The sequence below is a fragment of the Anolis carolinensis genome, unplaced genomic scaffold, assembly GCF_035594765.1.
Source record: "Anolis carolinensis isolate JA03-04 unplaced genomic scaffold, rAnoCar3.1.pri scaffold_7, whole genome shotgun sequence".
In the NCBI taxonomy this organism is placed as follows: domain Eukaryota; kingdom Metazoa; phylum Chordata; class Lepidosauria; order Squamata; family Dactyloidae; genus Anolis; species Anolis carolinensis.
In genome coordinates, this window is record NW_026943818.1 from 3,524,149 (window position 1) to 3,548,484 (window position 24,336).

Below are 24,336 nucleotides of genomic sequence, written 5' to 3' on the forward strand. Positions count from 1 at the left end.
ATGTTTAATAGTCTTTTCCTTAATCCCTCCTTATTATCCAAGATATTCGCTTATCCAAGGCCCGTTTAGCTTGGATAAGTGAGACTCTACTGTATCTATCTATATATATAAAAGGATAAAGTTGCGGGCGCAGTGACTATAACAACAAAACTAAACATCCCAGAAATACGAAACTTGGCAACACAATGCAAAAGGCTTGCCTCCAGGTTACAACAACACAACCACACCACAAAACCACAATCCAGACCCACAACACTCACAACAACGCATCATGCGATAACAACACAACTAAACGCCCCAGAAATACAGAATTTGGCAACACAATGCAAAAGCCTTGCCTCCCAGTTATAACAACACAACCACACCACAAAACCACACAGGACCCACAAAACTCACAACAACGCATCGTGACTATAACAACACAACTAAACGCCCCAGAAATACGAAACTTCGCAACACAATGCAAAAGCCTTGCCTCCCAGTTATAACAACACAACCACACCACAAAACCACAATCCAGACCCATAAAACTCACAACAATGCATCGTGACTATAACAACACAACTAAACGCCCCAGAAATACGAAACTTGGCACACAACTAAACGCCCCAGAAATATAAAACTTGACAACACAACGCAAAAGCCTTGCCTCCCGGTTGTAACAACACAACCACACCACAAAACCACAATCCAGACCCACAAAACTCACAACAATGCATCGTGACTATAACAACACAACTAAATGCCCCAGAAATACAAAACTTGACTACACAACACAAAAGCCTTTTCTCCTGGTTGTAACAACACAACTACACCAGAAAACCACAATCCGGGCCCACAAAACTCACAACAACGCATCGTGACTATAACAACACAACTAAACGCCCCAGAAATACAAAACTTGGCACACAACTAAACGCCCCAGAAATACAAAACTTGGCAACACAACACAAAAGCCTTGCCTCTCAGTTGTAACAACACAACCACACCACAAAACCACAATCCGGACCCACAAAACTCACAACAACGCATTGTGACTATAACAAATACAAAATTTGACAACACAACTCATCCACCTCCCCAATCCCTACATTCACACTTGGCCTCCAAAAAAACAATTACAATAATAACAATGACAACAACAACAACAATAAGAATCAACACCATCACAGACAAGAAACAGCCAGGCACTGAGGCTGAGAGGCCAGACAGTGCTACACTGGGCCTCCAAAAAGCAATACAGTAGCATCTAACTTATCCAACCTTCATGACCACAACAACAACAACAATAATAAACACCTATACAGGCAAAACAAAAAAAAGACTATTGTACCACAATAAAAATATAAACCGCACTCAGCAGAATCAGACATTACAACTAACAACAAACCAAAGACAACAGGGATCTCAAGCAATTATCAATCAACACAAAAATTGAAGAAGGTAACAGACTTCAAATACTACGACTAATGTGAGTATAAAGAAGGGTGGAGGTCACAGCATCAATACAACCTAATGTAGACTAAACAACACCACCAGACTAAGCCACAGCAACGCGTGGCCGGGCACAGCTAGTATATATATAAAAGGGTAATGTAATTTCGGCCTAGGACAAAACAACAAAACTACACATCCCAGAAACACTAAACTTGGCAGCACAACCCCTCATCAATGCCTCTATGTTCATACAACAAAAAGAAAAGAAAAATAAAGTCCTAATTAGAGGGAGAGGAAGAATTGTTTTTATCCAATTGCTGCCAGTTAGAAGGCTAAGCTCCGCCCACTTGGTCTCCTAGCAACGCACTCAGCCCAGGGGACAGGCAGAGTTAGGCCTCACTTAGGCCTCTTCCACACTGCCTATAAAATACAGATTATCTGATTTTAACTGGATTATATGGCAGTGTAGACTCAAGGCCCTTCCAAACAGCTATATAACCCATTTATAATCTTATATCTGCTTTGAACTGGATTATCTTGACTCCACACTGCCATATAATCCACTTCAGTGTGCAGTTGGACACATCTGGACTTAATGTCAGGAGAAAACATTTACCCTTGACCTTAACTACCACTAATTCCTCAATACTTTATTTCCCATACCACCAGACTTCGCCACAGCAACACGTGGCCGGGCACAGCTAGGATATATATATATATATATATATATATACAGGAGAAGCACACCGAGCAACGTACCTCCTTATCCAAAACAAGACCGAACCAGATCACGTCTGGCTTAGATGGAAGCCAACAAAAGCACAACAACAACAACAACAACCAGCTCGTTTTTTTACCTTCAGAACACACCTTTTAATTCAGGAAGTGTGCACACACTTTGTCCACCAGGGGGCGCCCTTTACAAACATTTACTCCACCTTGTAGTTTCCACTCCTGAGAAGGAAAGTGGAGTGAACAGAATCGTACACCAATGGGTTCCTGGTTTGTTGTTTGGCGTTGAAATCCTCCCATACTTGTAAGTATAATTTTCCCCTTTCCCTGGTTGTGATTAGTTTTTAATTTGTTTTCAAACGGGGCACTATTTTTACAGAAAAGTGAGTGCCTATGGATGTGGAACGTGGATATGGGGGGATGCCATACAAACAGCGTCATTGTGGAAAACTCGGCCAATTCCAGAAGGTTACATGACAGCCAGCATTTTTCTCTTCTTTTCAAAGCTCATTAAATGCACTCAATTAAAAGTCCTGTTGAAAAGCCAGCCGACTGAGTATTATCACCGCTTGATAAAAATTTGAACAGTAATGTGGTACATAGAGTCTCACTTATCCAAGCTAAACGGGCCGGCAGAAGCTTGGATAAGCGAATATCTTGGATAATAAGGAGGGATTAAGGAAAAGCCTATTAAACATCAAATTAGGTTATGATTTTACAAATTAAGCACCCAAACATCATGTTATACAACAAATTTGACAGAAAAAGCAGTTCAATACGCAGTAATGTTATGTTGTAATTACTGTATTTACGAATTTAGCACCAAAATATCATGATATATTGAAAACACTGACTACAAAAATGGCTTGGATAATCCAGAAACTTGGATAAGCGAGTCTTGGATAAGTGAGACTCTACTGTACTTGCATCCCATTTGGCCAAACTATAGTAAAGCTCTGTATCTTTGCCTTCAAACCTGTTGTGCTTTCCTCTTTGTCCTGGCTGATCTGGTTTAGCAGAAGCTCACCGGGCAACTTACCTCCTTATTCACAGTCGTAGATGAAATGGTTTTATCAAATGACTTGTTGTTGTTGTTTTGGGAAGATCAACATCTCCCGCTCAGCCATTGCATTGCTGTTGGCCATGCTGTCTGGGAAAAAGAGGTTGCCTGCCATAGATGTGGGTAAAACGTCAGGAGAGAATGCTTCTGGAACATGGCCAGACAGTTCAGAATACTCACAGCAACCCAGTGATATGAAAGCCTGGCAACACAAATCCTGACAATTCTTACAAACACCCACCCACTGAGAAATCGCACCTCAGGTTAGTTTCACCTTGCTGAACACACCAGGCTGTACACAGGTTGAAGTCTTTTGTAGTTTATTAGGAAATAGGAAATAAATAGTTCTTAAAAAGCAAAAGTAAAGATCCAAGAAATTGTTGCAAAACCAAGGCTATAAAGAATAAATCAAGAAAACATTAGGCATAAAACAGAGTTCCATGAATGCATGACAAAGTCCATGAATACACAAAGCTGCAATGTAATCCGGGAAAGCAAGAGCTTGCTTCTGAACTCAAAACAAGACATTGCTTTTGACAAAGGTTTCTCTCTCAGCACACCCTTTAATATTCTCTGCACAGCATGAATGCATTTCTTTGGCCTCTGACCTCTTTCTTGTTTGCTATTCTAACACTCCTGTGAACCCGAAATTCCAAAAGGCCAGCACGATCCAGAGATTCCGTTTCATCAAGGCCAGACAGCTCATTACATCAGCCTCTGTCTGCATGCTATCTAACCGGGAGTTGTCCTTCCTTTGCACCTGGCTAGTTTCAGCATCATCTCCAGTATCAACAACACCATTCCCTGCCGTGGGAATGCCTCCCTGCTCCTCATCTCCAACAGCAGCAGGGACACTCTGAACCTGAATCCCATAATTCCCATCAGAGTCATCTTGAACCTGAATCCCATCATCTTGAACCTAAATCCCATAATCCCCATTAGAGTCATCTTGAACCTGAATCCCATCATCTTGAACATCTGGAACCTGAATCCCACAATCCCCTTCAGAATCACTCCGAGACTCCAGCTGAGTCACAACAGTGCGTACTTCTGAGCTAACAGAAGACGATCCGTGTTGCTAGGTAGAGTGTTAGAGAAGCTTGTGTGCAAATATTTGGCGCTGAAGAGCAAGAGATTTCCCTCAGGTGAACTTCTTATGAATGAGCCCCAGTGTGTTTCAAACCGGGGGCCGGAGGAGCGTGGAAGGCAGCCGGTTCTCAGCCAAAGCCTGGAGGTCCCGGGACTCAAGAAGGCAACAGAAGGGCCTCAGAGGAGAGGAGCAGCGCACCGTCAGCTGAGCCTGGCTCCTGAAAGGCCGCCTCTCTTCTGCTCTTCCCTGCGAGGAAGGACCGCAACACAGGGCTGCTCTGAAGAACCGAGGAGCTCAAGGCAGCGAATGCTTGAGTTTTCTCTTAATCCCGGATTTGGGAGATTTTGCCAACAGACACAGACCTTGAGAATGCATTGCACCCAGTGTATCCTTGAGTTCTCTGTCCACAGCTTTGGGGAACATTGAGGGAGATAAACATCTGTAGCTCTGAGGACCCTTCTCCACAGGTCCTAAAATGCAGAAGAAATCGGGATAAAAGGGATGTGGCTAAAGGACGTTGAATGAAAATGCGTACTGAATCGTATTAACAGCTGAAAAAACCGGTGTTAAAAAGGTGTGTTTAAAACCCGATTTCGACAGAATTCGTTGAACGAAAATGCGTACTGAATTGTATTAACAGCTGAAAAACACGTGTTAAAAAGGTGTGTTTAAAGCCCGATTTTGACAGAATTCGTTGAACGAAAATGCGTGCTGAATCGTATTAACAGCTGAAAAACACGTGTTTAAAAGGTGTGTTTAAAGCCCGATTTCGATAGAATTCGTTGAACGAAAATGCGTGCTGAATCGTATTGACGGCTGAAAAACACGTGTTAAAAAGGTGTGTTTAAAGCCCGATTTCGATAGAATTCGTTGAACGAAAATGCGTGCTGAATCGTATCAACAGCTGAAAAACACGTGTTAAAAAGGTGTGTTTAAAGCCCGATTTCGATAGAATTCGTTGAACGAAAATGCATGCTGAATCGTATTGACAGCTGAAAAACACGTGTTAAAAAGGTGTGTTTAAAGCCCGATTTCGATAGAATTCGTTGAACGAAAATGCATGCTGAATCGTATCAACAGCTGAAAAACACTTGTTTAAAAGGTGTGTTTAAAGCCCGATTTCGATAGAATTCGTTGAACGAAAATGCATGCTGAATCGTATTGACAGCTGAAAAACACGTGTTAAAAGGGTGTGTTTAAAACCCAATTTCGACAGAATTCGTTGAACGAAAATGCGTGCTGAATCGTATCGACAGCTGAAAAACACGTGTTTAAAAGGTGTGTTTAAAACCCGATTTCGACAGAATTCATTGAACGAAAATGCGTGCTGAATCGTATTAACAGCTGAAAAACACGTGTTAAAAAGGTGTGTTTAAAACCCAATTTCGACAGAATTCGTTGAACGAAAATGTGTGCTGAATTGTATTAACAGTTGAAAAACACATGTTAAAAAGGCGTGTTTAAAACCCGATTTCAACAAAATTCGTTGAATGAAAATGCGTGCTGAATCATATTAACAGCTGAAAAACACGTGTTACAAAGGTGTGTTTAAAACCCGATTTTGACAGAATTCGTTGAACGAAAATGCGTGCTGAATCGTATCAACAGCTGAAAAACACATGTTAAAAAGGTGTGTTTTAAACCCAATTTCAACAGAATTATGGAAACTGTAGTTGATAAAGTGCCTTTTCCAAAGTGTGCCTGACCACCCAGGCTTCCTTCCCCCATCGAACCAAGAGACCCCAGGCATTGCTCTCTGTTTGCGTACAAAATAATCCCGTGACTTCATTTCCTCTCATTTTCCTTTTTGAAAACTCCGCTCTTCCGAGTCCCGTGTTATTTATGAGCCGTGACATGAATCCACACCAGGTTGGCCAGAGAAGAAACTCTGGGGCTTTTGAATGGCTACTTTTTATGACACATCCAGAATCTCAGTGTCTATAAATCATTGTGCGGATGGTTTAAAGCCACCAGTGTCTTCAGGTTCAAATAAAACAAACAGAAAATGGCAGGAGCCGACTTATTGGGCCCTGGTGAGTTGGGAAAAAAATTAAGAAATTTCTATCCGCCCTGCTTGTTATGGAGGTCTATGGGAGCAGCATGCACCATTGATTTTGGAGTTGCATGAACCTTAGCAACTTTTGCTGGCATTTTCTTTGCTTCCTGGAAAAGCATATAAATAACTAGCTGTGCCTGGCCACGCATTGCTGTGGCAAAGTGGTGGTGGTATTGGTTAAAAATTGTTGTGTAATTTTTATTTGATGTTATTTGTATTTTTTTAAATTAATTTTATTGTAAGTTATCTTTTTATTTATTATATTTTATTATTTTCTTGTATTATTTTTAGTTATTTTCTGTTATTATAGTATTTTATTGTATTAATCTTTTAGTGTTTTTAATTATTTTTTAGTGTTTTTTATTATTTTTATTGGGTTGCTAGGAGACCAAGTTGGAGGAGCTTAGCCTTCTAACTGGCAGCAATTGGATAAAAGAAATTATTCCTCTCCCTCTAATTAGGACTTTATTTTTCTTTTCTTTTTGTTGTATCAACCTAGAGGCGTGGATGATGGGTTGTGTTGTCAAATTTCGAGGTTGGGGGGCCTGTAGTTTTGTTGTTTTGTCGGTCGCCGTGATGCCATCACTCTTTTATATATATAGATATGTTAACAGCTATGGTTCTGTTAGGTATGCGTTTAGCATGGATCAGCCCAGCTCCAACTGAATCAATGGATTTACCTCTGTTTTGACTGTTCATTCAAGAATCGATTCAGTGGCAATACCAGGCATGGGCAAACTTTGGCCCTCCAGGTGTTTTGGACTTCAACTCCCACAGTTCCTCAGGCCCTTCCATTTTAACTGGAGGTCAGCTGTGACCAGCAGTGCTGTGGAATTCGAAGAGGCACGAATGGAGGGCGAAAGGGAGAAACGTGCCGAGGGGACATTTTGTGGTTCAAAGAATGGCGAAACGTGCCGATCAATTGTGACCTTTTCACCAGGCCCAAAACACCGAGGTGCCAGCGAGGTGTTGTTTGCGTGCGAGATTCGTCAGACCCGTGCCACTCTTCCGAGGCCTTCCAGTGGGTTTTGCAGACAAACTTCCACCAAGAAATAGCACAGTAGGGACGCAGAAAAAGTCTTCTTTATCCCCAACCGGAGGGGAAGAGGGAAAGGGAAGAAAAAAAAGATTTATTCCAATAAGTTTTCTTTCCTCCCATATATATAAAAAATATGTTTTTGCAAGGCTTTCCAGCCCTGAACTGTTTTGGTTGACTCACATCCCTGACTTGTGTATACAGAAATCTTGGTCCTCTTGGTAAGAAAACAACATGGCTGGCCTTATCGTAACCTTTGCTCCTCTCCTCCTGACAACAACAACTCTTGTGTGTGTATGAGAGAGGCCTCCGTTTGACACCCTTTTCGCACCTTGTATGCCATTGCTTGATGGGTAGCCCTTGAAGCACAACTGTACACATATGCAGGGAAACACAATGCAAAGTATAGGATGCACCGCTACGATGCATAATGTGCAACTTGCAAAGGCAATTTATCTCAAAAAGGAGTTCTGGCATAGGAGGCAATCAAACAGAAAATGTATTTATTTCCATCATTTCTATCCCGCCCTTCTCACCCGAAGGGACTCAGGGCGGCTCACAATCTGGCAAAATTCAATGCCAATATACAATACAAAAAGATAAAACATAAGCAATTAAAACAATTAGATAATTTAACAAAATAAATAGATTTAAAACCATACATTAGCAGTTAGGCTTTGGACTCTCGTGAGTGAGCAGTTGGTTTTTGACAGTCAGTTAGGAGTTGATTTTTGCCATTGAGTGAGTTGGGAACCGTGTTTTAAAAAGGAAGCCTCTTTGGGGAAATATAGTTCGAGCCTTTAAGAAGGGAAAAGCTAAGAAGTATATTGTGGAGTCTAGGGAGTTACTGTTTAAATCCTAAGAGAAGTGGATTTAAAAGTAAATTGTCCTTACACGGCATGTCAAAACCTAAAAGAAAACATTTACAAAATGCATTTGTGGTGGTATCTCCCTCCAGAGAGATTAGCCAAGATGTACAATTGCACCGATAAATGCTGGAAATGTGGGAAAGAAAAAGGCACATTTTACCACCTGTGGTGGTCATGCAACAAAGTAAACAGCTATTGGAAACAGATACATGTACATCTAGAAAAGATATTAAATCTAGTCTCGTGAGAGTACAAAAGCAAAGTTTATTTTCATCATAGCTGTGAGAAGGCAAAACAGCCGTACACACACAAAAGGGTCTGCACTTGGAAATGGTGCAGTAAACAAAGAATATATATCTTGGCTTATCTAAACTTGACCAACTACTGAGGGTCTTCTTCACCTCCACACCTCTGTGATCTCACTTGTTTACTCGAACTAGATTCTGTCCTTGGAACTTTCTAGAGAAAGGTACCAGCTCAAAGAGGAAGGGAGGGGTGCAGGTCCTTTGTTACTCGGGCTCATACAAAGAGCTTACATTGTCTATATAAAAGCTAATATGATATATGCAGAGGCAAAGCTATATATGCAAAAGTCTACTATTTTCTAGCTTATGGTCCCTTCAGTGGTACCGATGCACATGCTCTGCTTCTGCCATTATGAGCAGAATACATCTGTCACACAACGGCAATCCTTTGGCCCAATGTACACAATGTGCAGCCTAGGACACAATGAAGCAATGGATCCAAATTGTATCAAAACATTAGGAAGAACTCTGGGTTCCCCTGGGGGAAGAAGAGCGGTATATAAAATAAAGAAATAAATAAACGAATAAATGACTGGGTTGTTGTATGTCTTTCGGGCTGTGTGGCCATGTTCCAGAAGTATTCTCTCCTGACGTTTCGCCCACATCTATGGCAGGCATCCTCAGAGGTTGTGAGGCATGGATAAACTAGGCAAGGAAAGGAAAAAAATATATATCTGTGGAGAGTCCAGGGTGTGGCAAGAGTCCTTTGTCACTGGGAAGCCAGCATTAATGTTTCAGTTAATCACCCTAATTAGCATTGGAAAGGTTTTTGTCTCTTGCCTTCCTGGTGGTCAGAGCTGAGAAGCAATGGAGTCTGAGAGAGCCTCCTTCTCTGCAGATGCTGGATGGCCATCTGCAGAGAGTGCTTTGATTGTGCCTTCCTGCTTGGCAGAAGGGAGTTGGAATGGATGCCTTTTGTGGTTTCTTTCAACTCTATGAGTCTAACAAACCCGAAGGATGATGAATAACAATATAGATACAAAATGCCATGCTTTGGATGGCCTGACTTTTCTGCATCAGGTCTTTTCGGCGATGCCTTCGGCTTCTCCATCTTCCTCTGGCCCATTTCCTTTTCCATGAATGGAGGACTTCATCCTCCGAAGCAGCAGAAAGACAACGTTGCCTCTCACATTCTCCATCGCCACAAGGCCTTCAGTATAAAAAAAAAACAAGGGGAAAAAAGGAAACCTTCTCTCCCTCCACCTCGCTGTTTTGGGTGGAGGCAGAAGGAGTAAATATGTGCATTTTTCCCAAACATTTTTCTGTGCGGAGATTCTGTTTGGATTTGCACAGGAAGCCAGGGAGAGAAGGCGTGTGTATAGGTAGAAATATTAATGAAGGGGTTTTCGTTCTCTCCTAAAAGGCTCCATTCAAAGGATTCAAAGGGGGAGAGGGAAAAAAATATGACTCTAATGGGACCCGGAGTTTATCTGCCAAATCCGAGGAATCCGGCATAAATTTTTTTTTGAGAGAGAGAGAGACGGAGAAGCTGAGGTGGCAAACGGAGCGCTTGTGAAATGGGACGGCCATGTGAATTCAAAGCCTCAATTGCTATTGTTTTAAAGAGGAAAGTTATAGTTTTGTGAGGCTCAGGACCTGTCTGGCTGAGCTGTTTAAAGGCCCCTCCCTAAAGTGGATTTAAAGTGCATTTAAACGGTTTTAAAGTGGACCCAAACTCTAGTGTGATGAGGTCCCAAGAAAGCAATGAGTCCTTTTCAAAAGAGAGGGAGTCTTTCAAAATTATGTACAGTAGAGTCTCACTTATCCAACATAAATGGGCCGGCAGAATGTTGGATAAGTGAATATGTTGGATAATAAGGAGAGATTAAGAAAAAGCCTATTAAACATCAAAATAGGTTATGATTTTACAAATTAAGCACCAAAACATCATGTTATACAACACATTTGACATAAAAAGTAGTTCATTACACATTAATGCTATGTAGTAATTACTGTATTTACAAATTTAGCACCAAAATATCATGATATATTGAAAACACTGACTACAAAAATGTGTTGGATAATCCAGAATGTTGGATAAGTGAGACTCTACTGTAGTTGAGAACCACTGTTCTATGTAGTATTTTCTGCTCATAAAATTGCCTTTTTAACATACCCATTGCTTCCTTGATTTTGTCCATTCATCAGTCATGTGTCCTTCCTCTTTTCTTACTTTTCCAATGAGTTACCTCCTTTCATGATATGCCCAAAGTATGACAGCCTCTGGCTTGACTTGACTAGCTCGATCCATTGTTTGTTTTTCAAACTAGAAAAGAACATTTTACAAATGTTGTTACATAGTGTTATGGATGTGGAGCTAGAGGCCTGTTGTGGTAATCTCTGAGCGGTTAGACTCAATTTAACCCTCTCTGGGGGAGATTCCACCAGAAATAAGCAGAGTAGCAAAAGCAAAGCTTTTAAATGCAGCAGTTACTTACACGAGGCGAGCAAGAGAAGCCTTTGTCTATTTAGGATTGCAATGGACTGCAGAATCTCAGTAAAAGTTCAAAAAGTATTTATTCAGGTAAAAAGAACTCCATTGTAGATAGAAAGGCCTGGGAGCTGTCTAGTCTACTCTAGACTGGTTTCTAAGGAAAAATAAGAAAGGAAAAATAACATACATCTAAATAGTTACATCTTGCCAGGAGAGACAGCAAGATGCTTCTTGTTAGCTAGAAGAACAAAGGGAGAAGAATCAACCAAAATGGTTCCAACCTCATGGTCCATAAACTACATTCTGACCAATGAGAAGTTAGTGTCCCTGGAGATTCACATTTCTACTAACTTCAAAGTAAGGGATGTGACGTAAACAGGATAGAGTGAAACACAGTAAAGCCTGTCTAGGCATGCTTTGGAAACAGGGAAAGGATTCCCTCAATCTAACTCTTATCATCTATCTAACTACATTTGGACTTGAGTAGTCCAACAGGCACCACATTTGCGCAAGAACTCATGATGTTTAAGTCCTTCCTTTAGAGCACTCTGTATGGAAACCATTGCCACTGTGCAAGAAGATGTGATGCGGCAGCTAAAATAGCCATGTGGGCCATATTTTCTACTGGTTAGAAAATATCCTGTGTTAGAAAAGTCCTGCGTTCAGTTCTGTGTGCCTTATTTTAAGAAGATGAGGCTCTATTTCAGTGGCAAAACCACTGCTGAGTATTCCTTTGATTCAGAAGTGCATGGGGATGACATAAAGTGACAGGCAACTTGAAGGTTCATCTATCTATATATATAAAAGAGTAATGGCATCACGGTGACCCACAAAACAACAAAACTACAGGCCCCCCAACCTCGAAATTTGACAACACAACCCATCATCCACGCCTCTAGGTTGATACAACAAAAAGAAAAGAAAAATAAAGTCCTAATGAGAGAGAGAGGAATAATTGCTTTTATCCAATTGCTGCCAGTTAGAAGGCTAAGCTCCTCCAACTTGGTCTCCTAGCAACCCAATAAAAAATAATTAAAAACACTAAAAATTAATACAATAAAATACTATAATAACAGAAAACAACTAAAAATAATACAAGAAAATAATAAAATATAATAAATAAAAAGATAACTTACAATAAAATTAATAAAAAATTGCAAATAACGTCAAATAAAAATTACACAACAATTTTTAACCAATACCACCATCACTTTGCCACAGCAACGCGTGGCCGGGCACAGCTAGTGTACTTATAATAGCCAAATCTCAAAGAACATAAAGGCTTTCTCATTCTCTGGCTTTTCTACATCCAAGTAAGACATCGCAACTTGAAAGCAGCCATCCTTGGCACGTTTTGCCTCGCAGCACCCAAATGTGTTTCCAGATGTGTCAGTAAGAGGCTTCTCAAGAGACGCATTGTATTCTGCCTACAAAGGGGCTTTGAGCCCCCTTGTAATAGATGCAGGATAGATCTCAGTGTTTCCAGCAAAGGAGGGGAAATGAAAGGTTGCTGCCGTATAGCAAGGAATGTTAGGAATTGTGACAGTTGAAGTCCAAAACACTTGGAGAGACAAGGTGTGCCCATGCCTGGTGAAATAAGACTTGAGCATCCATAGATTTTGGAGCCCTGGAACCAAAACCAGCAGACCCTCTGTCTTTCCAGCCCAGTAGTGTAAGACAACTACCTTCAAAGGGTCCTGGCTCAGGAGGGAAATCAGGCAGAAAACCCAGTCTCGTGAGAGATGCAAAAAGCAAAGTTTATTTTCACCATAGCTATGAGAAGGCGGGACAGCCGTACACACACCAAAAGGTTTGTACTTGCAAATGGCTGCCGCAACATGTGTGCAGTTAAAAAAGAATATATATCTTGGCTTATCTAAAATTGACCAATTGCTGAGGGTCCTCCTCACCTTCCACACCTACTTTGGCACAAGTGATACCGATGACCTAACTTGTTTACTCTGAGCTTTCTTCTCTCCTTGGTGTTGGGAATCACTCTGGACTACTCAAGTCTAAATGTAGTGTCCAGGGACACTAACTTCTCATTGGTCAGAATAAACTGGACCATAAGGTTGAAACCATTTTGGTTCTCTCTTCTCCCTTTGTTCTTCTAGATAACAAGAAGCATCTCGCCATCTCTCCTGGCAAGATGTAACTATTTAGATGATTGTTATTTTTCCTTTCTTATTTTTCCTTAGAAACCAGTCTAGAGTAGACTAGACAGCTCCCAAGCCTTTCTATCTACAACGGAGTTCTTTTTACCTGAATAAATACTTTTTGAACTTTTACTGAGTCTCTGCACTCCATTGCCATCCTAAGTTGAAAGGCTTCTCTTTGCTCGCCTCGTGTAAGTAACTGTTGCATTTGAAAGCTTTTGCTTTTGATACTCTACTGCCTTTTGGTGGAATCTCCCCCAGAGAGGGTTAAATTGAGTCTAACCGCTCAGAGATTACCACAACACTTGGAACTTCCTGGAGAAAGGCACCAGCTCACAGGAAGGGAGGGACATATGCAAAGGCAAAGCTACATAGGCAAAAGTTTACTATTTTCTGGTTTATGGTCCCTTCGGTAGGTCCCAACCTTTGGGCCTCTCGGTGTTTAGGGCTTCAACTCCCAGAAATCCCAGCATGTTAGGAAGTGTGGGAACTGAAGTCCAAAACACCTGGAGGACCAAAGGTTGGGAACCACTGTTTTAGCCCTTTTGCTTCTCAAAATGACACTCTGCAAATGCTTGATGTGGCATTTCCAAGGGAGAAGCCATGGCAGCAAACTGATGCATTTTCGTCCCCGGGCGGCACTAGCCAGGAATTTTGAGTCAGAAGCCGGGCCCACCTTCCTTCTTCTCACAACACTCTTGTTCATCAGGTAAGGAAAAGATTTGACAGCCAGCTATTTGCCTGGGAAAAATAACAAGAGGGGAAGCTCTTCTCCTGACATGATGAGATCTATGAGAAACACAAGCTAAAAATAGCCAAGGAAGCACATCAGGAGGCAGCTGCTCCAGGAGACAGAGGGCGACTTTTCTGCATTTTCTCTCTCAAAAGAGAAAACTTAAAAGGCTCGACTTTAGGAACTTGGAAGATGCGTGAAAATGGCCAGCCTTGTTAAGCTAACATTGACTGTTTTGCTGACACACCTTGTAGAGGTGGGGTGCTTTTTTGGGCTTGCTTTTAACAAATGCTTCTTAACATAGCCATCCAATTTCAATGCCCTCTGTGTGTGTACATCTGGTGTCTTTTATTCTCCTCGCCAGGCAAATATTCTCCACTTTTAGACTAACAGGAGGAAAGAAAAGGGGGTCAAATGAGGAAAACGGAGCAACAACTCCTTTACAGGAATGCTGTGGTTGGACTGGATGGCCCATGTGGAAGCCCTATCGTTGGGCTTTCTTGACTATCACACTATGTAACATCTCATCTCCTAATTGGTTCTATCATAAAAACATTGAAAATGTGGGTAAAACTGCACAAACTTTGCATTCACAGGACATCCTGCTATAGCACATGTTGCTCTAGTTTTTCCATGACGCTCTCATAGGAGTCTCAACCAATTCGACAGCGTTTGTGGCAGCCACAACAACAAAGTTTCTGGAGTAGAACAACTACTTTCAAAGTAAGGACTGCACAATTACCGTGTTTCCCCGAAAATAAGACAGTGCCTTATATTAATTTTTGCTCCTGAAGATGTGCTAGGTCTTATTTTCAGGGGATACCTTATTTTTCAATGAAGAAGAATTCACATTTACTGTTGAACAAAAAAATCGAACATTTATTATATACTGTACAGTAGTTGTCATCACAAACCAGCATAACCAGACAAACTGTGAATCCTATCAATAATTTCTTGTTACTACCATTATTTCCATGTACATCAATCTATGGTATGTACGAGGGTTGAATGAAAAGTAACACCTCCACCTTCGTTACTTGGGTTTGGATAGGAATATTTTTATAAATCAAATGCAGAAATAATCCTTAGAATGTGCTCTTTAACTACCACTACTTACTTTTACACGTAATCACCAGACAATTGGATACATTTCTGCCAAAGATGAACAAGTTTTCTGAAGCTGTCACGGAAGAAGTTGACACTCGGTTTCCGCAACCAGCGTCTCACAGTTCCCATCGTGCACCTTACTCGCCCAACGACGCACAGGACTCACATCAACACAATCCCCATAAACAGCTTGCAGTCTTGGATGAATCTCCTTTGGGGTGACACCTTCTGCTGTCAAGAATTCAGCGATTACACATTACTTAAGTCACATTGACTGACCGTCTGTGCAGGGTTCCATACTTGGCACTTTAACAACACAACCGTTCAATGCTAAGGCTTCCCGCCAAATGGAACTGTAGAGGAGAGTTTAATGAAGAAGCCAGTACCTGCCGTATACCAGTATTGCTATCTGTTGAGGAATTACGAAGGTGGAGGCATTACTTTTCTTTCAACCCTCATACATTTACTGATCCCGCATGTTTTGATGTTCTGTTTGGCTGGCATGCTTCCAAACAAAAACTTTTCCATGTCTTACTTTTGGGGGAGGCCTTATATTTAGCAATTCAGCAAAACCTCTACTAGGTCTTATTTTCAGGGGATGTCTTATTTTCAGGGAAACAGGGTAAATAGCAAATAGCACTTCCAAGTGCTATTTGAGCCCCATTGACTATTTGGGTGGCTCTTCATTGGACAGGTGTCGGCTTGTCCGCATCTGTCTTGAATTGTGGGGCCTAGAACCGGATGTTGCATTGTGACCAATACCAAAACGTACATGCTCTTAGTATGAAAACCCTGGTCTTCCCTTTCAGGAAGACAAGAAAACCAGCATCCCATTCCTAAAGACTTGACACTGATGTTTTGAGTCCCTTCAACGCTCGAAATGTGGTGACCGAAGGAGCATGGTGTTGGGAATGGACGAGCCGTTAAGCTCTAATCACCCTCTTTATGAGGTAAATTCCCATTAAAATAGCAGACTAAAAGTTGCAGCAGTGGTGAGACTTACGCACAGTGTGAGTTTCGGAAGGCCTCTGTCATCAGGAAGGCAAAGGGATGCAAAATTAGCTTTAAAGTTTAAAAGCATTTATTGAGGTAAAAAGAAATCCATTGATGGATAGAAAAGGTTTGGACTTAACTATCTAATCTATCCTGTTCTAATACACATAGATGGATTAAAATAACAAAGCTCTAGATAGCTACATCTTGACTAGTAGAGGACAGAGGTGCGTCCTCTCTGGAACAAAGCAGGAAGCTGGAATGGCGACCAAGCCTCGTGGGTTTGTTCTTCTCTAGGGCCATAAACATTCCAAAAGGCCAAATTGGGGAAGTTACATCAAAGCCCTAGGAGAGATCACATTTCTAGAAATATCAAAGGGTGGGCTGACCTAAATAGGACGGGAAGCAGGAAACAATGGTGAATCCTATCTAGGCTATCTAGGATTCCCTCAATCTAACTCTATCATCTATCTGACTACATTTAGACTTGAGTAGTCCAGGCTGATTCCCAACACATGGCACCTTCTGATGGAGGGTTTAATGGCCTCCTTTCGTCCGGCTGTAGCTTCGCCCCCGTCGCACACGCAGGCCGTTTTCCTGTCTGACTCAACGGCCGCTTGGTTTTGTTTGGCCAGTTCACAATGCTTGGGTTTGAGGAGCGGGGCTTTGAAAGCCCCTCGCTTTCCTTTCCCTGCGGAGAGCACTGCTTCTCTCCACCTGTGGCACGGGATTGTCCAGGAGCACATCACAAACTGTATTAAAAAAAAAAGAGAAAAATGTGGGGTGCCCTTTGTGCGTCGCCAGGCCTGAGAGAGACTGAGAGAGAGCGCCTTTTTTCTTCCAAAGGAATTCTTCTTTCACGCTGAGAAAGCATCCCTGCCAACCAACCCGGTGGCGTTCGGCCAAGTCAAACTTTTGGGTTCATTCGCACTGCAGCGCATTTAAAGAATCTTTCTATTCCCTCCCCCTCCTTTGGGCTCTCTTTAGTTTAATGTGTTAATTTGGCACATCAGAGCCAAAAGCCCATGATATCCTGTTGCCCGGGAAAGGACGCCAGGCCAGCACACTGTAGCCTTACTGTTCCAACCTGAGGCTGACTTGCTTTAATTAAAAAGCTTGCTTGTTTCTCGCTCCGATTAATTGGGTGAAGCTGCACGTATTGAAAAGGAGTGAAAGGACGTACTGTGATGGAGGAAATCGGGGGGAAAGAGAGAAGGATAAAAGGGGAAAGATAACACAAGCTCCCAGCACATTCGTGACATTGCGGCGCTTCGGCGTGGATCTGTTTGTATCAAGCCGGACACTTTGGAGGGTTGGTTCAATGCTGCAACAGCCTCAGATTTGGAGGTTAATCTGGTATTGGCATGGAAAAATCCAGTCACTGGGACCCCCACCATCCAGTTCCCACCCAATAAAATAAATTTGGGGAGTGGAATCTTTCAAATTATGCCAATTTTGCTTTGGCGTTTTCATAAAGAAAATGTGGCAGTTTTTTCAGATTTAAAAATGTGAATTGCCTGCATGCAACACAGTGTTGCATGGATAGTTGGTACACACAACAGTGGACTTTGGCTGCAAACTGAGTGTATGTTTTGCATGTCCATGCGTGGAGTTAACCACCAGCTGCAGCTACGGTAAACCTTGCCAGTCTATAGATTGGCAGTTCGAAGCCCGGGTCAGGGTTTGCTCCTGGCCTTTAGCCCAGCTTCTGCCTACCTAGCAGCTCGAAAGAAAAATGTGAGTAGATAAATAGGTACCCCTTAAAAGCAGGGAGGTATTTTAAAGGCATCCAGAAGAAATGCCAGCGATTCAAATAGGAGGAAGTTTACAAACAAAGCTCTTTGGCAGGGAGATGGAGCAACAAAACCCACTCTCCCGTGGCCTGAACCGAGCACAAGCCTCCAAGATGCCAAGATGGGAAAGCCTATATATACCTTTATTTTATCTACAATTGTCTATTATCTGTTATATATAATGCCGTATCAAAACGACAGCCCTATATAAAATGGCCAAAGCAAGATTTGCTTTTTGTTTTGGGGACACATTTTCATGTCATGGATGCTGGAATCAGTGGATACAGAACCCGTGGATAAGGAAAGCTGTGTGTTGAAAAGATGACTGTGTGGGAAATGAGATGATCCCTTTTGTCCTTTGCTGAACGTAGCATTTGTTCAACAAAGAATAAGAAAGCCCGGCTGCAGGAAGCAGCCAGGTTTTGAAGCTGCAAGGCTATTCAGTGCTAATCAAGGTAGCCAATGGCAACATGCACACTTGCCTCAAGAAAACAAGAGTTTTTTCTCCCACCTTGGACATTATTCCACAGGTATATAAACCCCACTTGCCTAGTTTCCGGCAGACCTCGCAACCTCTGAGGATGCTTTCCATAGGTGTAGGTGAAACGTCAGGAGAGAATGCTTCTGGAACATGGCCATACGACCTGGAAAAAATCACAGCAACCCATTGATTCCAGCCATGAAAGCCTTTGACAACACTTTCATCATTCCACGTATCCCACTAGTTTCCAACAGACCTCACAACCTCTGAGGATGCCTGCCACAGATGTGGGAGAAACATCAGGAGAGAATGCTTCTGGAACATGGCCATACAACCTGGAAAAACTCACAGCAACCCATTGATTCCAGCCATCAAAGCCTTCGACAACACTTTCATCATTCCACGTATCCCTCTAGTTTCCAACAGACCTCACAACCTCTGAGGATGCCTGCCACAGATGTGGGAGAAACATCAGGAGAGAATGCTTCTGGAACATGGCCATACAGCCTGGAAAACTCACTGTGAAAGGAAAAACAGCAAAGTAAGAGCTAAGTTTAGAAAGAGCTCCAATGATGGAACAGATCCTTGGCACGGGGAACATGCCTTTTTGTGCATATAACTCTGCGGTAAGAGCAGTTGGCAAAGGCCAACAGTCGAAAGCTGAACTGGTTCCTATGTTCCATGAAGGTCCCTTTTATCCCTCGGTGCCTGGGTTGGGCTGTCGGTGGGCACCAAGGGCTTGGGAGCCAAAACCAGCTTGGGGTTCAGGTCAGCCCACCTGGGACTGCCCACTTTCCACATGCAGAGCCCACAATGGGTGAAGCTCCCCAATCTGCACAGTCAGGCAATACTTTTTTTTTTGAAACCCATCAGAATGTCATCAAAGATCAAGCAAACTTTCACAAGGTTGTTTCTGGCTTTGGCTTGGGCGAATACAATGCTCCGTGTGTCGAAACAGGGAGTGAATGCAAACTGCAAGAAACAACACTTGCGCAGGAAAGTAATGTTAGCCTTTTGTACACGGTTGTGTGCCAAATGGTGTGTACAGATAGATCTTGAGTCTAGTAACCCCCAACCATCCCCATCCTGAAAAATCCTCTGTCCATTTTTCTTATGGTTTCCATAGACGGATGACTTTTATGTTGAATGAGCCTTCTCCGCTCCCTGTTGCTATTTCTGTTGTGCTGTTTGTGCACTATAATAATAATAATAATAATAATAATAATAATAATAATAATAATAATAATAATAAAGAACTGGTGGGATCACAAACCTGCAAAAGTATTGGAAAATGAGCACGCAAAGATACTGTGGGACTTCTGAATCCAGACTGACAAAGTTCTGGAACACAACACACAGTTGTGGAAAGGAAAAAAGTTTGGATCATTGATGTTGCCATCCCAGGTGACAGTCACATTGACGAAAAACAACAGGAAAAACTCAGCCGCTATCAGGACCTCAAGATTGAACTTCAAAGACTCTGGCAGAAACCAGTGCAGGTGGTCCTGGTGGTGATGGGCACACTGGGTGCCGTGCCAAAAGATCTCAGCTGGCATTTGGAAACAATAGACATTGACAAAATTACGATCTGCCAACTGCAAAAGGCCACCCTGCTGGGATCTGCGTGCATCATCCGAAAATACATCACACAGTCCTAGACACTTGGGAAGTGTTCGACTTGTGATTTTGTGATACGAAATCCAGCATATAGATCTCTTTTGCTGTGTCATACTATGTCTTTGTATCAATAATAATAATAATAATAATAATAATGGTAATGTTTATGTATACCTGATGGCACAGCGGGTTAAACCACTGAGCTGCTGAACTTGCTGACTGAAAGGTCGGTGATTTGAATCCGGGGTGAGCTCCTGCTGTTAGCCCCAGCTCCTGTCAACCTAGCAGTTTGAAAACATACAAATGTGAGTAGATCAATAGGTACTGCTCTGTTGGGAAGGTAATGATGATCCATGCAATCATGTTGGCCATATGACCTTGGAGGTATCTACGGACAATGCTGGCTCTTTGGCTTAGAAATGGAGATGAGCACCAACCCCCAGAGTCGGATACGAATAGACTTAATGTCAGTGGAAAACCTATCTTATGTATATCTCACTTTTTCTCTCCACAAGGATGTCAGTGTGGGGCGAAAATAAATAAACACCTGCTGTGTAGGTATGTGTATTATTCCCTCCTAAATGTCCTTCAAGGCAAGCATTTAAATTGAACCAAAGCACTGCAGAGCCTTTATCTGTAGTTAGCAGAGAGTTATAGCCTCTGACCTTGTTTGCCACTCACTGCAATGGCTTTCATCCAAACTCCTTTGGAGGCTTTATTCTTCACTCTTTGCTATAAACAGCTATTTACACAGCTCTGCTATCAATATATACAGAGAAATACTCACAACAACACAACACGAATCATGACAAATGATCCACATGGCAAGTAAGCATCATAGCAAGAGAAGACATCATGGCAAAGAGGGCAGGAAGACATCATGGCAAAGAGAAACAGCACATGTCTGCCACTTCCTTTAATGCTAACGGGACCATATGCAATTGTTGTCATGCCTGTCCCATGGTCATGACTCAGCTGTCTCTCTAGGTCAGGCATAGGGAAACTTTGGCCCTCTAGGTATTTTGGACTTCAACTCCCACAATTCCTAACAACCTGCTCTGGAGTGGAGACTCAAACCCTGCTTTCCAGAGTCACAGTCCAACACTCGAACCACAACACCACACGACTATGTTATAGCACATTTGTTATTTCTAAAATGGTTATCTCCATCTTCTTCTTGAGCTATGCATTTCCTTTCCTTCTTCCCCTCCCTTTTGGCGAGGCAGAGTTGGCCACCCCGTTTGGCCCGTTCCGCCCTGAAAAGAATGCCGATCCGGGATTTACTAAACGGCATCAAAGCTCCAAGTTGTAAAGCCGTGGCATGGTTCAGCCATTCCTTCCTTGAAATAATGGCCAAAGAGCTTTTGGAAGCTGGCGGGAACCTCAGCACTAACGGGACCCATCTGTCGGAGACGGTCGTCAACATCAGAAACTCCGGGAGGAAACGGTCCCCACTCATTAACCGTACAGAAGCTACGTACAATGCCTGTCAGCCCTTTCCTGTGATCTAAGCAGCTGTCAACACTGTTTGTCTTTTGCGCGCATCAATATTTAGAATAAGGTTTCTTTGAAGGCTACGTTGGTTAGGAACCAAGCTAGATCTGACCAGAGATCTTTCTGGTTCAGCTTCCTGTTTTCCATAGCAGTCAATGAGACGCCTCTCGGAAGGCTGCAAGCAGGATTACGAGGGCTGTAGCAACCTCCTGCTCATGTTCCCCAGAAACTAGTTTAAAGGAGTAGATACTAGACATGTCCAAAAAATCGTTTTGAATCGTATATCGGAATTATTTCGGATTGTTCTCGCTTTTTGATACGCATTCCGAGACATTGTCTCACAGCGTAACCAGTAATGTAGTTCGAACCATTGTTGGCCCATTCTCTAATTGTCTCTTAATGTTTTGTTATTCCCCCCCCCCCATTTTTTAACGTGTTTTTAAAAATATTTTTTAATTGTTTTTTGTTTCTGCAGCCTACCTTGAATGGGAGCTTAGCTCAGCCTAACATGGTTCTTTCTCTTAGCAAGGGAATTTCTAGTTTTCAAAGTATCTTTGCACTCCTTGCCAGGGCATTGCATGGCGTGGTGGTCACTGGTCCATTTCTAATGGAAGACATTGGGTTAAGGCTTGTGGGATTACATAGCCAGAGACACCATTGATTTCCAGTGTCCTTCTTGCTTACAAATATAGCAAGGGAATTTCTAGTTTTCAAAGTATCTTTGCACAACTTGTAAGGGCATTGCAAATTTGATGAGGATAGCTCAAGAAATGAGGGCAGGAGAGCCCTGTAAAAGTCCCCCCCCCCCGGTTCCTTTTTTTTTGGCGATTGCGCATGCGCGTCCGCCATTTTAGAAACATTTAGAATCATTACGAATTTTCGGAAATATCCTAAATTTTTGGGTGAAAAAATCGGAAATACTTTCTATATCAAAGCGCCAGCACCCCCTACTTTAGAAACGAGAATTGAAACATTTTTTTCATCGATCGGACATGCCTAGTAGATACACCTCATCCATCTCCCGATCCAGGAGGTAGATATCTCTACTTACATTCAGTCATGCCCATCAGTCAGTGGTTCCTTTCTCCTTAGCGGGTGTCGCACCTCAGGCTAGCTTCACCTTGCTATATACACCAAACTGCACACAGGTTGAAATCTTTTCAGTTTATTAGAAAATCAAAATCAAAAAGTTCTTAAAAAGCAAAGTTCCAAACATGGGTTACAAAATAAAGCCTTAGAGAATAAACCAGGAACTCACAAAGAATAAACAAAGTCCCATTAGAGCATGACAAAGTCCCAGGAATATGAACACATAGGCTGCAAGATAATCCAGGAAAATGAGACCTTGCTTCTTGGTTGAACAAAAGTTGCTTTGACAAAGGTTTGTCTCCAAATACATTGCTTTAATACCTTTTGCAAAACATGAAAGCATTTCTCTGGCCTCTAACCTCCCTCTTGTTTGCTATTCTCACACTCCTCCGAACCCTGAATTCCAAGCGGTCAGCTCGATCTAAAGAGCCCATTTCATCAAGGCCAGCCTGCTCGTTATTATGCTGAGCCTCGTTATCAGGCTGAGAACTGTCCTCCTTTTCTAAGTCAATTTGCACCTGGCTAGTTTCAGTATCATCAACACCAACCCTTGCTGTGGGAAAATGAACTGGCACTCTCTGTTCCTCATCTTCACAAGCAGAAACCTGATTCTGAACCTGAATCCTATTATCCTCATCAGGGTCAATCTGAGGTTCCAGCTGAGTCACAATAGCGGGTTTCTTCAATCTCTATTGAAATTGCCCAAGTTGGTGGCCATCACTGTACCTTGGGTAGAAAATATTTGTGAAGAAGAGTCACAACGTTGGAAGGATGTCATGCGTCATTTAGTCCAACCTTCTGCCAAAGCAAGGCTCCAGAGCGAAAGTCTCCATGAATGAGAGGTGGCCACCCAATCTCTGCTTTCAAACCTGAAGGAGAGATCACCTTACACAGTCAACATAGCCCTTACCTCCCCAGGTTCTTCATGTTTCATCCGAATCTCCTGTTTTGTAGTTTGAGCCTGTTAATTTGGATCTTCTCTCCTGGGGCATCGGAAAACAACCTCACTCTGTCTTATTTTGCTATCAGAAATGGTTATTAAATCCTGGATAATCCAGTCTAAACATACCTGGACTGTTCTTCACTTCCAGATCCTTTAAGGATCTTTGTTGACCTTTGTTTGGACATGATTGGGGGGCTACTTAGAATTCACTTCCACAAAGCTTTGAGTGCCTCACCAAACTATAAATCCCAGGATTCTGCAGGATGGAACCATGGAATAAGTTAAAACAGAACCACAGTGCCACTATTGTGTAGCATAAAGGGTGAGATGGTCGACTTTAACCATCACCAGGGCTTGATAAACCTCTGCCTATGGAGCTGTATTTATCTATGCAGTTATTTTGCTTGGATTTGGTCATATTTATTTTTGCATAGCCATTTTCCAGTCCTGGGGGCTCCCACCAGCCCCCAAAGGGGTTACAGGCCCAGCCCGGGTTTATGACTGCGCAGTTGAGCACTGGCTCAAGAGAAAGAGCTCCTGTGTAACTCATCCCTCCTGCTTTTGGTTCCAGCTGGGTCTCTCCAACTTCTTTACATTTCCCTTTTCCACTGACCCTCGGAACACAAAAGGATCTGGGTTTCGACAGCAGCGAGAGCCACTGTTTTAATAACAAAGTGTCTCTCTCAGTCCCTCCGATTTCTGTCCTAGAAATAGCATGCTGTGATTAATCTATTCTTGGCTTTGTTCTCTCCATGACAAGAAGAGTTTGTCTGCAGAGCTGTTTGTTTTCCTGCCTTCGGAAGAGACTCCTGCAGCCAGCAAAACAAAAGCCACACAAAGAGCTCCTGATGGAGGAGAGATCCGGCTGATAGCTCGATGCTTTGCCCAAATGGGATGCCAGAGCCCGCTCC